Raw genomic sequence first — 16,224 nt, 5'->3', positions numbered from 1 at the left:
CAAAAAAACCAAAAAAGTGTAGTAAAATGTTTAAAATTGTGTTCTATATTGGATCAGCTCATACCTCTGAGGAAATTTGTTTTCCTTCTTTCATTTTTCTAGAGGCTCCATTTAGCTGCTCAGCATTCAGTTTTAGTTACAAATATGCCTATCTCTTTCAGATTACATAAAAATGTGTAAGCATCCTAACCAAATATGCATCGAGTCCAAAATTCTTTTACTATGACTCAGTTTTTTTGACCTATATAACACTGATGTGAAATGCTAGAAATCAGACTCTTAGTACTGGAGACTAAATTTGCTCTTATTTTTACTCAGATGTCCTTTTTTCTTTACTCATCTGTGTGGAAAAATGTATCCACGTGTCTTGCAACATGCAAGTATCTGTCTTTCAACAGTAGTTTGCATCAACCTGTTGAATATTTGAGAGCAGCAGGAGAACACATTAATATAGACTTAAACATCTTAGCTTTACATAATACAACCTTCTTCTGAGTAATTCATTGAGTTACCAAGCAGGGACAATGCCATAAGGCGCACGTGACTAATGTAAAACATTAGCGGTATATAGTAAATGGTTGAAGCAGTTGGCAAGCACTCAGATGCTAAAAGGCAGAAGTTGAATACGTTGAGTTGGGGTAGACTTTTGCAGTTAAAGTACAGCAAGCAAGGAATATGACAGAAAGCAACATTATGCCAATGAATGAAATGTTAATTAACTATCATTTGGAAGAATTTCAAAACCAAAATAGTCATACTTTGAGCATTCAGAGGTGTCTGCTGTAGCAGACTTGCCTTTAATTTCTAAATTAAAATTCACCTTTAATTTCTAGCTAACTGTTGTTGTTGGGTACAATTTGACTCAATAAAAATTAATGGCAAGATTATTTAGATAGTCCTCAGTTCCTGGAAAAGATGACTTATTTTCACCAGCAATATGTAGTTTTACTAGCAATGTATTTGCAAATTTATTTTTCTCACTAGTAGCCATTGCAGACATTCACCAGTTATTTGGGTTTCACATAACGAAATAGGATAAGTAGTTCTTAAATAATTATTCAACCAACTGGAGATGATGCTGCTGAAATATTCAGTCAGCACAGCATTAAAACTGGGGACAAATTTATTGTAAGCTCCGTATCTGTCGTTTTGCTATGTGACTAAAGGACCCATAAATTGAAGATATAATAATAATAAAGACTTTGGTAAATGTGGTTGGGGGAAAGGGAAAATTATTCCCTTTAAGGGGAGTTTGTTTGCTCAGAGAATATGCCAACTATTATGAACAAAGAGAAAGATGGCAATTATCTATCTTAGCCTTTTGTAAAGTCTTGCATTACTCTCACATTTCAGAAATTAAATCAGCAGCAAAGTCACTAAAATACTTCAGAGAGTTTCTAATACTCTTGGTTTGAGAAAGGAGCGGAAAAGCCAAAACCTTTTCCTAGATTACTGTCACCTCATCTCTAAAAAAATGAAAATATTTTGTTCCAATTCTTTCTCCTACCATGCCTTTTACTATGTCCTAAACTTCAAAAATTAAAACTGCTGCAAATTTCAACAAAACTGAATGTAGGAAGAGAAAACTGCAGGGCTGACTGATAAAACAGTCACAAAAAGATTTCATACCCTGTTCCCCATAACAATCCATACAGAGGGTAAATTTTTTAGGAACAGATAAACTTACCTTCCTAAATTCAAGCCTAAGACAGTCAATCACAAGCCACAGCAGCACTGGAAATCAAGATAGTTTCCAAAGTGCAGTATTTTCTGGTTTATGCCTCTTACAAAACAAACTGTCTTCCCTTTCCTGAATTAGTAATTAAGTGTCTGAAATTTGAAACCCAGAAAGGGAAAAACAGTCATGAGTCTGTTCCCTTTTTCAGATTTTCTAGAAGCTGCATGGATTTAAGTGCAACATTTAGGCTGCCCTTCAAAAAATCCAAATGCTGGTGTGTTTATGACATCTATTCTTACATAAATTACTCTTAGTGCTTTAAAATTAATTTCCCAAGCTTGAATTCATCCAACTTCATCTTTCAAGTGTTGGAGATTCTCATGTCTTTGCAATTCTGAGCACTCCCACTATCAGATCTCTTTTACTTGAATGAGAATCTGTGCTCTGATTAAATCACCTTTGACCTCTGCAGATGTGCTAAATTGATTGAATTCTTTAAGCCTCAGATAATAAGACTTTTTCTGATTCCCAGAACCCTTTTATGTCCATTCTTTGAGCTATCTTCAGTATTTTCATATTTGTCTGGATGTAGACACTGGCAGTAGACAATCCTGGCAGAGGTCTAAGTCAAAATTATTTCCTTACTTTGACAGTCTTCTCTCACATGGACAATGCCTTCTGCTCCAGTATGAGACTCAAATGTTGCATTAAGGAGGTTCACTGATGATTTCAGGTAGCTTTCTGAATAATTACTTTCTGACATAGTGTCCTCTTCTGTAGGTATAGATCTAGTCTCCTTTACTACTACCCATAATGAAGTATGTAAAAATACATTTTGGTAGGTTGTGACCATTTCTTTTTATTACTCGGGTAACTGATCACTTGTCCTCATTAGTTCCAATTTCACACCTAAGTATGTCTAGCATACAGTTCATAACACAGTCTAATTCATACATTTAATAAAAATTTCTGTGTGGAATCCCAGTCAAAACAGCTCCAATTACTGATCCCTTTACACTTAGAAATACTAGTTTTAATCAGCCTTTAATGTGGTTTTAAGCTTTTTATTATGTGCTATCTTTATTTTCTACAAGTTTTTAATCAAGATATGGTATGATTCAATGACAAAAACCACTTTATTATGGCAGAAATTTCTCAGACTGAGCTGCATTCCTTATAATAAATACGTAACTGAGGCATTTCTATGAAACTGAATCTGATGTAATTTGTTGCATGTCTGACCTACTTTTAGTTACCAGTATGAATGCATACTTTGCATCATATTTCTCTGATCTCTTTGTTGATAAAAAGAACTTAATCCAGCTGAATTTAACAAGGAAAAAAGGTTACTGGTTTTGCTGGAAAGAATTTCCCTTATCCCTTGTAAATTTATTTGTCCAAGTAGTCAAACTTTAAGTTATAGTGGATCTAGTCCAGTGCCATTATCACGCAGGCTTGGGAAGAAAAGGCCAATAGCAGCATATCTCTTACAGAAGAAAGCATACTAGAGGAACAGGCAAGGCAGCTTGGCAGTTCAAGAAGTGTATAAATTAGCCCCATGGTAACTCAAGAGCTCTGCAGGGCTGTAAGCATAAATGACTCCTGCAGTTTTAGGTGCCAAGCTATTTGTTACTGGGTGCTAAAAAATAGCCCACATCATGTCAAAACAAGATAAGCCTACTCTTCATAAAGTAATGTTACACACACAAACATGCATATATCCAAACACCCACAACCTGCTGGAGAGTTTCTGAACAAAACAATGCACATAAGCACATATAGATACTGTGGTCATCCCAGGTTTTCTCATGGACTGAACCTTGTTTAGTGACTGAGCTAGAGACATAGGGATCAAATTTGTAGGTTCCAGTTACTTTTTCTGTGTCTATTCAGGACATGACTTTTGAGTATTATATAGCAGATAATGAAAAGGCAGAAGGATTTAACTCACTTGAGTAATCCTATTTCCTAACATTCATTATCAGTAACTTCACAGCTGCTGTATGGCTTACTTATTAAAATAAAAATTAGGAGGAGAAATCTGTTGATGTCAGATTTATTCTGAGTAGCAAGACTTACCACTGACATATCTAGGTAATTAGAGGGGGCCTTTAACAGAAGGTTAGAACTTAAATATTATACAGTTTATTGCTTGTCATGCTGAAATGAGTCTTGGCCAGCACAAGGAATTTTCTCAGTAGTGTTCTGCACTGATATTATGATATTATGCAGAGATGTTTGAATAGTTTCTCTCTTTGGAGTCCTCTTCTTTTCTCCAGATAATTGTCTTCTTTTATTCTGTCTGTCCTGAAGTGCCAGTTCAGTGATTGATCCTTAACTAAGAATAAACAGATGAATGGCTAGACAGAGCCACACTTTTTTCAGGGGAAACATGTAGTTGAGTACAAATTTCTGAACAGGTATGATATCAAGCATATACTTACATATTTTACTGATTTGGAAGTAAAATCATCAGTTATGTAATTTATTTTTCTTTCATTCTTTTTTCTGAGAAAAAATTGCTTTTTAAAAAAATAATATACTACATAGACCTATCTAGTTGTCTTTCTGGAAAGAAGAAGAAAGAAATCTGAATTGATTCAGCATAAGTTTCTTTGCTGTGTATTACTCACTCTTCTGAGATTGATGTCCTGAAGAATATAGGTGTCCAAGGTCCTTCCATCCTACACAGGCATATTAAAAAAATAGAGGAGGTATGAACAAAGTACTTGCAGGAAGAACAATCTCCAGTCATGCTAGAGGTGATACCTTGTCCAAACACAGTTCTATGCATGGCTTTATGGAAAGGCTATTTAGCCTCAAGCTAAGTTTGTCACTGATCTTTGCATTAGCACAAAAAACATTGAAGTGGGTGCAACAAAGCCTCCCTCATCTCCCATGGTGCCACGTTTACATTTCAATCTTATCTGACAGGCAGGTGCCATTCTCTCTGTGTATATTCAACTATGTCACTTACTGGTGTTTACAAAGTAAAGTGTATAGATGACAAGGAGAACATCTTTGTTATTTAGGTAATCAAAAAACTGCATGATAATGCTTTCACCAGGCTGATTTCCTTCCTCCAGGATAGCAGAACATTTGTCACCAGCAGGATTTAGACAGGTTTTTATAAAAAATACGAAACTTACAATTTAATCGTCTTTCTTCAGTGAGCATCTAATTCCTACTGCAAAAGAGAAGAAAATTATAAACCAGAAAAATGCTTTGTTTTCCTGGAGGGAAGAGTATAATAGAGTGGACTTGGTATGGTAATAGAATTTTCTCCAATATATAACTCCTGCATGTCCCCTGTGGTTCTATAAAAACATTCCTAAAGAATGTTTCAGTAAACAAAATAAGAGAATGATAATGAAAACTGAATTAGCAATCATTTAGACAGCCAGCTGTTTTGGGTTAATGTGCATGCCAGTTTTTGGGGATATTCCTTCTGGTTTATTTGAACATACTTAGTTTGCCATCCTGTCAGATGTTTGCAGTCTAGTATACAACAAAAACCACCAGAGTGCTGTGAGTGTTTTTGGACTGCAGTTCAGCATCCTCATAGCTGACCCACAGCATGCAATATCTGATAATGACTGATTTGTCTTAAATGTGTTCATTAAAAGGAAGGAATTTATCTCTTATTAGCCTCTTCATTGACTGCTGTTTAGCAAAGAGAAATTTAGTGGTTTGAATTAGCAAGGTTTGGGGTAGTGAGTTTGGAGTAATGCTTTTTTGGTATAAATCTTCTGATCAGGTTAACTGAGACTTGTTTTCAAATAACATAAATGAAAGTTACATGGAAATATTTCTTAATATGACATTTTTTCTGATCCAAACAGAAATGTGTAACATCTGTCACCAAAGAAAAAAAAGGCTTATGTTGAAGAGGTGTGGTTTTTATTTAACTGTAAATATTCAGGACTTTTAAGGATTCATTTAGTACTTTCCATGTAGGAAAGTGCTTTTAAGTCAAAGACGGAAACAGTGATATAGTTACTAACATGAAGTAACGGATACAAAAATAAAAATTTTAGTGATAGGCCAAAGAGGGACAACATTTCACTAATAATTTCCCTTTCCACTCCACAGAGTATGCCAGAAACTACACATGACGTCACAAAGTAGACATACAAAAATAAATATGTTAATAAACACATCTTTTATGCATTTTGACTCATGAACATTAAGGATTAGGTTAGTTGCAAAATAGTAAAGTTGGATATCTTCAAGTGTGTTCCAGAGCTGAGCTACATAACTGCCAGTGAAGAATTATGAACTTACATGATCTGTGCTGAAACTTCTGCACTGTGTTGTCCTGGTTAAGATGTCTGGCTCCTGGATTTGCCAAACACCATATGTGTATTCATGTTCTCTCTACAAAGATAGAAATTGGATTCTTTTTGAACTTAGTGACATTCATTAAAAGAGCTCCTTCTTACATCATGATGAGCTGTAGTTTAGAGATATTTTCTCCTGCAAATGAAACAGAGCATTTTTCTATAGCAACAGAGAGAATATTACACAAAATGGTCCACTATGCACCAATGCAGGAGAACACAGTATAGACTGAAATATGAGGAGCATTGCTGCACCTTAATTAATCAATGCATCAAAAGAAATGATAGTTGGGAAGTATCGTCAATTCCATATCTCTAATGTCTTTCCAGTGTATTTTTTTTTTAAGTAAGGCATATACATCCTACAACATATAAACTTATACATTAGAGCACAGATTTAACAATGGCAGAGGAGCATAAAAGGCAGACAAACTGATATTGAAAATATGTTCATAATTAGGAAGGATAGACTGACTTCAGGAAAAAACAAAATCCAGCACAATAAACCCCAAATAATTACAGAGTTATTTTCTGTGAGAAAGGGACACCTGGAAATAATTCTTGGCAGTAACATTTAAATCTATATTAAATTAAGCATTAATATTTACTGTAAAATTTCAAGTACAACAATAAAATCCACAATGCAATATTAAGTTCTTAAGCTGTTGCGTTATTTTTCAGAAGAAAAGGCAATGATTCCTTTTACAACTGTGACTGTAATAGTGAAGCTATTTGTGGGCTTCTCATTAACAGAGCAATAAAGTGTATAGAATTTACTCCTCTGGATTACCAAATACCTGTGCTGGCAAACAGACTTCACATATGTACTCATACAGTGATCTATGTTGAGCAGTGAGCATATACTTATGGGTCATTGAAGAATGACTGCAGAAGTGCTTTTCTGGGCCATGGCCATGAAATAGGGTGTGTTGACATGTGACATTTCGAGGGTTGCTTGCCCTTCATGTTAATCCATACCCACCTGTTAGCTCACTCACTACCTACAGCAAATGATGGACACAGCTGACAAAGCCACTTTGGAATCTTGTTTCTGACAAGGAACACATCTTTCAGCTTATTGGCTACTTTGAAATTCTTAGGATGATGCCTAGCATTGCTTTGATTAAGGCCAAATCACATGTTTCTGAGCAGTTCCTCAGCACCAATCAGGAATTGCCACTGATCAGGCTATTTTGCACATGACTGCTCTCTGCTGTAGCTTGTGAAATGTTGATGATATAAACACAGGCCTTGTGCTGCTACTTGTTCCAGTGTCTCAGAGTGTCAAAGGCTTCAATGCTGTTTGGAATCATGAATGTATCTCAAACCAAGATGCATGTGGCCTGATACCAAGTCAAGAATTTAGTCATTTCTATTTGAGGCTAAAGCTCATTTCCTGTGTACTGTTTTATGTGGCTTCAAATGAAGTCATTAGGGACTGACAAGCAAGCAGAAATCCGTCTAACCTAAGAGAGGAATGTCTTTAGGCAAAAAAAAATGGAAAAGAAAAGGGAATTCTTCCATAACCCCATTTATTGGAGGTTATGGAAGAATTCCATGGAGGCCCAAAACTGGTGAACTCCCAGACACCGATATTTTACTGCCCAGTGGCTAGCCTCATTACACTCCAGTTCTGTTGGGGATTATTTCATTCCACATGGTTCCCTGGAGCACACACTCTCACTCATATGCTCTTGCAGAATGAAGATGGTAGCCAGATGAAAGGGGAAGCTCCTGGGGCCCTTGCCACCTGCCACCTATCCCAAATTTAGCCTCTTTTTTCAGCTGAAATAATTAACCAGCTGGGGACATTTTAGTGCCTTTTCATCACAAAGGTGTTTATATATAACATCTTTGTTTATATATAACTTGTATACCTTGAGTAATTCTATACTGAGAAGCAAATAAAAATTTTCTGTGAAATGTTACACTGCTATCCAAGGGATTTGGTTCAGAACAGATTTCACAATACAGTAACTAATGTGGATTTTAAATGTGAGTTTTTTTGAGACTATGAGATGCTGCATCTTACTGTGGACTAAGGATATAAGCATCATATAATCAAAAATGGTCTTGCCACAAATCTTTTCATTTTAAGGTGTTTTACTCAAGTATTTCAGAGAAATAAGCAACAGGAATTAATATTTTGGATCCCAGAGTTAGGGCAAGAGTGCCCCTTCCAGGCAGGTCAACTGGAAGCTTGGAAGGATGTGGGTGTGGGTCTCCAGAGGAGGCTGATCAGGATCACTGAGGCCTCTTGTTGTTCTCAGGGCTCTGACATCTCATTCCTTAATGTATATTGAGAATTTCTCTCACATATATAAATCTGAAGAGGAGACTTTCACCTCTGGTATGCTGGAGCAAGACTCAAGTGTCTATACACATTTACAGACAAACTTTCAGTGGTTTTGACATCTAAGAAGAAATTGAACTAAATTGGAAATAGGTCTCACAAAGTAATTAATTCACCTCCAGGGTTTAAGAACAAATTTCTGCTTTCTGTATTTTCCTGTGTAACAGAATATACCAGTTGTGGTACACACTGTATGCTGCCTTGTATATGATGGTGGGATTCAATCCGTCTATATACAACTGCTTGAAAATAGCTTTCTAGTTTTGGTCAGTCCACTAGGCTCTCCTTTTCTGAGGACTGATCATAGAACCAAAAAACAGCTTGTGTTGGAACAGACCTTTAAACATCATCTTGTCAAACTCTCCCTGCAATAAGCAGGAGCATCTTTAGCTGGATCAGGTTGCTGGAAGTTCTGTCCAGCCCTGAAAGTTTCCATGGATGGAGCATGAATTTCTTTTATAAAGAGTGAGACTTTCCATGTGAGCTTATTCTAAGGGAGGTGTTTAAAAGAAACACAAAAATGCAGTCTAATTCTGCCTTGCCTCACTTTTGCAGCCACTCAAGGAACACACTAACTAGCTTCTTAGATCACTAAAGTTATCTGCAAAAAGCCCTATTTCAGTAAGGAGAATGCTCTCTCAGATTGCTCAATAAATGTTACTGCTTGTCAACAGTTAATTATGTGAAGGAGAATCTTTCCCCTCAAATATAGTATTACACTTTCGAGTGTGTCAATGTCCATGAATGTTTTAAATGAGTTGTATTTTTCTTTTACTTTGTACCAGTCACTTTCAAAATACTTTTTCCACCGTAATTTGTACTGGAAAGAATAAAAAAAAATTTCTTATAATTTTAGTAGTGAGGATCTATCAGTAACAGTCAAACCACAAGTTAGAACAGTGTAGATACTTATATCAAAAGTACTACATGGTATGGTTGCATTTGATGGGAAAGAATTGGATTGGCAATCCAGGAGGGCCTAGGTCACTTCTAATTTTATGAACACGTAGTGTTAGGAGAGGTATTTATATGGACTATATTTATTATATTGTACCACTAGGTGCAGCATGTCGTAGCCTAGGTTTATTGTCTTACAGAGGTAACAGAATAAAATATCTCCCAGAGGAACTTAATTTATGACCTCAGAACACTCCTTTGCCACAGGATTCCCTTTTTTTAATACATATATAAGCAAATTGGTCCACAATTACTCTACAATGTAAAACCTCACAATTAGGTGGTGTGTAATCCTCCCTAAAAATACTAATTCACTACTTTTCACAGAGGCTGATACAAAAACAAGATACTGATAGAAGCATCATGGTTCCTGTGAAATGATAGAGCAAACAAACTTTTAAATTGACTGAGATGTCCTGTGAGAATCAGGTTCATGATACGCTGGTATCTAGGAAACCAACTTAATTACTACTTTGAAGTTTTAAGAGTTTTAACTTCTTTCTTTTTTTTTTTTTTTTTCTGATTTTCTCTCCTAGCCTTCTCCCAGTAAACAATTTTAATATGCTATTAGACTGATGATTGAGTCAGATTTAGTCATAGGCTTCTTAATCCTATTTAATCCCATGGAATTGTTTTTGTTGTAATACAGAAAAGTCAGTGGTTTTTGCAGGCATGTCATGGTTTTAGATGGAGATGTGATTTTCCCTGTAGTGAAGATATGATAAAATTACATTTTCTGCAGTTATATTTAAGGGCCTACTATGTAGTTTGAGATTTTAGTATTCTGTTTTTATTGTTTGGACTAATCTTTTGTAAGCTTGCTTACAAATCTTTGCTTCTACAGAGAGGCTAGCAGGGCTGTAGTGTCATTTTCTTAATTACAGCACTGGATTTTTTTCATTGGATATTTTATGAAGTCAGTATCAGGCCAATGAACTAATTGTTCAAAGCAAACAGGATTAAAGTTCCACTGTACTTCAACAATAAGACCCTTCCTAAACCTCACTTCAGAACCCACAGTTTTGCCTATCTTCACCAGGATTTTGCAAATTAAATTCTGATTCTGACCTTGCATAAGACCAACATTTCCTCTATGAAAGTTTCAACAAATCCATCTCAACATTTCATCTCTGACCTTCTCTCTCAGTGGAAGAAAGAACATTTCAAAAAATGTTAAACAAATACCATGTGAAAATATGGGTGGTTTTTAGCTTCAAATCAGGCAGAAAGTTGGAGCGTTGACTTTATGGGATGACTTTCTCTAGGATAGATAATGAATCTCAGATAAGGCTCTCCAGCTGCATGAAATAAAAGGTATGAATTTTAAACTTTTTTCTTGTTTTTTTTTCCTGGACAACATGCCTGTAAAACAGGAAAAAAACCCAAAAACCCATTTGCTCTTATTTCCGTGCTCAAAAGCGCTGTTGTCAGGATCTTGTTACAGGTACTAAACCACATGATTGTAGTCAGGATGAGTGTACAATTCAAACAGAAAAGAACAATGGGCATGGCGGTGTTGGAAAAAAATATTCTGCCAAAGGAATTAAAGAGAGAAATAAAAACCTTAAACATTTTGTTTTTGAAAAGTGATGTGATGAATCTCAGTAAAAAATTGCTTTTATTTCTCATTATTTGAATTTCAGGATTTAAAGTTTTTCTAGACTTGAAGATTTAACAACTTACTTTACCAACTCAGATGAGTACTATCACATTTAAAAGCCACTGATTTTCAGCATACTGTCAGAGACTAATATATCTAGATGATCAGAATCTATTTTACCTGTGATGTCAGTCCTCTTTCACTTAGGCATGAGCTGAGAGATTTTCTTGCTACTGAACAAACAGTCCAAGTTCACTGTAATTGCAAAGAAGATGAGAGTGTCTGTGTTTGGGAGGAGAGTTAAAACTATTGCAGCTTTTCATGCCAAAAAAAAATCTTCCTCTGTGTGAATTCAGTGTTGCTGGCAAAACCCCAGTCTGAAATAGGATTTCTTACTCACTTAACATATTCTTCTGGTGTGAAGGAATAATTTCCAACTAAACATATTATGGAAAACTTCTTGCTGATTCTGCTAAGTACACTTATTGAAAATCAGTTTTTCTAATTGCCAAAAATATTTATTTTCCAAATGTTTGTACCTTGATTCTAGCCAGCAGGCAAGACATACACTGATGGGTAGAGGAGGTATGAATCAAACCATGAGGTAAATTACAAGTTTCTGTATTGCTTCTGAAATTAATTGATCCTCACAGGTATCAAATCATATGCAATATATAGTTCCGCATAAATAATCTGTTACTGAGATTTCTGTTTCTGTTCATTTCCATCAGAATAAAATTTAATGACAAGGTATAAACAAATTAATTACATGATGCATGTAGTCTTGCACTTCCGATTGCACCTCAAATTATTGTGTTAGTAATGTACAGAATACGTGCTTAAAAACTAGTTTTTCAAAAGCAGAAGTTACCTGAACTATGTCCTGCTTGTGTTCCAATGCTTCTGAGAGTTATTGGGAAGTGTAATCCCTCATAACTATATTCTGTAGTCTTCAGTTGGAACTGTTTTCTTTTCATAAGTGCATGACATTTTTCTCAGATTTTATTAATATCTTTATAACTACTAGAAGGGAAAAGAGTAGCTGAGGTTACAGTGCCTCTAACAAATACTTAAGTTTTCCTCCCCTTTATAAGGAAAAGCTTTATACCTGTTAAAGTCATGTTACACTTAAGTAACAGGGAAAAAAAAGAAAAAGCATTCTCTGTTTTTACTCTGCTATCTTTCTTTCAGTGTTGTGGATACCTAGTAACAACATCTTCATCAGGTGAAAGATCAACAAAAACATATACTTTGATTGTGACAGGCTTAGGATCCAGCTGTATGTACATAATTGGTTTTATTACCCAACTAGTCTACTCCTCCTCTTTGAAAAGGATGGCATCCCAGACATAGATTTGGTTTAAAGAAATAAAAAACAATGATAAAATCTCAAAACTTAGTAAGTACAATACTTTTGGTAATTTCACTTTTTCCCTCTTTTATACTTAACATTAAGGAGATCAATTTTATAATGGATCTCAAGTGTTAGCTAAAATATATATATATAAAAATGCTTGTGATATATATATGCCTATGGGCATGTATGATACACATATATATACAAAGACTGAATTTGTGTTAAGCTTCATTTAGCAATGCTTTGCATACCATTGTTGAAAGTTTGCTCTTTAATCAGCACTTCCAATACTAACAGAACTATTTTAAGTAGCACAGAGATGAATGACAGGTTTTCCATTGCTAGACTATGTATTACTTAGCATTGTGAATAAAAGCTGATGGTTGCTGGACTTTTAGTTTTATGTTGAGATGTAACTGTCATGTTTCAAGGAAATTGAAATTAAAGAAAAATTATGGTTAAAGATCTGTAGCTAAATTAAGCTTTGTTAAGATATTTAAACTAAAATGTATATACAGAAAAAATAGCACAGTCCTGGAAGTTGTGTGAAACCTCTTTCAGTGACTTCACTCAAATTAGATGTCAGAATTACTGGATTAGAACTCTTTAGGTGAAGAAATCCTCTTTTTGTTTGCTTGCTTGCTTTTTTATTGTCACTTTGAATTTGCATAAATATTTGAATCCAAAACATTTGGGTAAATTACTGAATACCTTTAATTTCCCAATTCATTCTAAACATCTTTGTTGATCCTCTTACCAGCTACATTAATGAAGTTTGAATATGTGCCTGGCTACTGTTACCAGTTGTTACCAGGCAATTAAAATTTTTCATATCAAAAGGAGTTGGCTTATAATTTAAACCTTCAAATGACTACCAACCAACCAAGAGGAAAATTTTTTGTTAAGTACAACAGTATGATTCTACAGGTATGTGAAGTTGTGTAAAAAGTACTTAAAACAGGGAGTTAGACGACAGTTTTTCCAATTGTTATCTTTTCAGAGGTATCTGCTGGAAAGGGAAGGAGATGATTCTCACAGATGATACTGGCAGTGACCTAAGGAAGGGGAAAAGCAACAGAAATAAATTCATGTAAAAAAACCAGCATGACATGAGAGTCTTTATTCAGAGAGCACATACAGACTTCTTGTATTTTTAGTATCATCTGGCAGAGGTTAGCAAAGTAAAGATTCAGGAAGTAAAGATACACTGGTTTGGGCTGGGATCGAGTCAATTTTCTTCACAGTGGCTCATATGGGGTTGTGTTTTAGATTCGTGCTGACCACAGGATTGATAATAAAGAGATGTTTCTTTTATTGCTGGGAAGGGCTAACACAGAGCCAAGGCCTTTCCTGCTTTTCATGATGCCGTGCTGTAGAGGAGACTGGGGGTTCACAGGAGATTGAGAGAAGACACAGTTTGGACAGGAAATGCAAACTGACTTAAGGGATATTCTATATGACAGTATAGAATACTCAGTATAGAAAAGGGGGGAGAAGAAGGAAGGGGGGGACAGTCAGAGTAAAGGCATTTGTCTTCCCCAGTAACCATTATATGTGACAGGGCTCTGCTCTCCTGGGGATGGTTGAATACCTGCCTGCCCATGGGTAGCAGTGAATTAATTCCTCATTTTGTTTTGCTTGTGTGCACGGCTTTTGTTCTCCCTGTTTAACTGTCTTTTTCTCAACCAACAGGTTTTCTTTTACCCTTATGATTCAGTTCTCTCCTTGATGCTGCTGGTTGTGTGAGTGGCTGCATGGTACTTGGCTCCTGTCTGGGGTTAAACCATAACAGAAGGTAAAAAAGGATTGTGGAACACATTGACATTTAAAGATATACAGGATACAAGGCTGCAGAATAATACCTAGAGCACAGACTTTTGGACTTTGATATTTACCATGCATGCATGCATGCAAGAGGATGAGATACTTACAAGTCTAACAATTCAAGAGCAGATTTGCTGGACTGCAGTGATAGAACAAGGAGAAAAAGGGGGGAAAAAAAAAAAAAGGGAAAGAACACACACACACACACACAAAAGCCTAGCAGAGAAAAGAGAAGACAAGAAGGAAACAAACATAGGGAGGAAAGATCAAATGGCAGAATCATTTGCAGGCAGAATGAGAGAGGGATGAGAGATAATTGAGCTCTACACAGACAGAAAACAGCAGATATTTGTGACCACGAAAGAAGAAAATCAAAAGGCATGTTACCAAAGCATATTCAGGAAATAGAAAGGTTTTGCTATCTGTCAGGTGGTATCTGAGAATAGTTCAGTCAAAACAAAATGTCTCACAGATAGTTTTTCCTCTTCTAAAGCTTTGGTTCAACTGCTAAATATATATTTTACAGCAGTACTAATGTCTCTGTACTTGTAATGTTTCAGATTCCTGTTGAAATAGGTAAAAAGTTTGAAGTTCATGTATTCAAATAGAGAAATATAGTAGAATGGAGTATGCACAGAGGCCTACACCATAGGTGTTTAGCAATTTGGTGCAGTGAATGCCAGTGAAATCAGTTGTACAAACATGCAAAAAACTTGCAGAATTTCAGGTGGTCATGCACTGACTTTATGGATCTCTGGAAAAAAAGGTGAATTCACCAAGGATTAATAGCAATTTGTGCACAAAAGAACTAGGAAGCCTCATATGGAGGGGTTTATGATAGGAATATTGTGTGGCATCCACAGAGGAGGAACTTCTCAGAAGACAGACACAATTTTTATAGCCCCTAGCTTTGGGACTATGTGTTGTTCACAGATGAGAAGAATTCTAAACTAAGAAATTAGGTTAAATTATATGAAGTCATGTAGAATCTGATGCTGATTCCCCAGGTGCTTTTGCTTTCCTCCTGCTTCTCATATGCTTTAAGTTTTGCCTCCTGCTGGAGGTAAACAGGATAAGAGTAATCAGGCACTAGTCAAATCCAGCATGGCAAACAGCCGTATTCCTACTACAGAACTTTTTACTTAAGAAAGTTACAGATTTATTCAAGTTGTCACATAAAATGTAAGAATTGATGATACATTTTCTTCTTTTAAATGTTCACTACAAAAGGGACCATAACAAATGTTTGAAAGACCTCATCTTTCATTTTAAGATTTAATAGCCTTGTACAGTTGAATCCATCCAGCCAACCAACAAACAAGGCCTCTAACAAAATCTGTTTCTTTTAAAATGTGTTTTCAAGCTTTCTGTTATCACTGGAACACTGAAATAATAACAGTTTTAGTGCTAGTCATTCCCCCCCCCCCACCTAGGAAAACCCACAGCACAACTCTTTTGTGGACTATATGGAATATTGAAATATTTCTGTATTCATAACCCTACAATGAATGCTACAATGATTTGTCTAAATTCTGTTTTTCTTTAGACAATATTGAAGATTTTTATGAATATGAACAGAAAGATACAGCAGTTTGTAAGGCTTAAGCATAATGCACAGAATTTTGTTTCATTGAGTCTTCTAATATTGACAAAATATTTAAAATCACATTTCTTGGAGCAGTTTACACAGAGAAAGGTATCCAGAAAGACATTCTTCTGCTGAAGGTGACAAGTTATCTAATGACCTTCTTTAGAAAGAGAAGAAAGTCCTTCAAGGATGACTGAACCAGCCTAACTTAGGTATTTTCTAAACTCCTTCTGAAAGAGGCTTTGTTTCTGTGTCGAGTGTAAAGAAAACACAGTGAGAGAAACAAACCAAGAAAACCAGCCTCTGTGACTAATCTCCTTTGAGTTAAAACATATTGATTCAAAACTTTGTGGTGCAGTATTTGTTCACTGGTCAAAGCCTGATTTGAGTACCAGAGAAACTCAGCTACAGAATACACATAACTCTGATCAACCATCAAGCTAACAGAGAGAACAATCCCATCCCCTCTAGAGAAGGAGAAAAGAACACAATTTCTAGAACCTTTTGAATAGGGCAGCTAGTCTCTT

This window comes from Poecile atricapillus, chromosome W (genome assembly GCF_030490865.1).
Source record: "Poecile atricapillus isolate bPoeAtr1 chromosome W, bPoeAtr1.hap1, whole genome shotgun sequence".
Taxonomy (NCBI): domain Eukaryota; kingdom Metazoa; phylum Chordata; class Aves; order Passeriformes; family Paridae; genus Poecile; species Poecile atricapillus.
The sequence above is the reverse complement of the archived record's forward strand: the minus strand, read 5'-3'. Positions refer to the sequence as shown.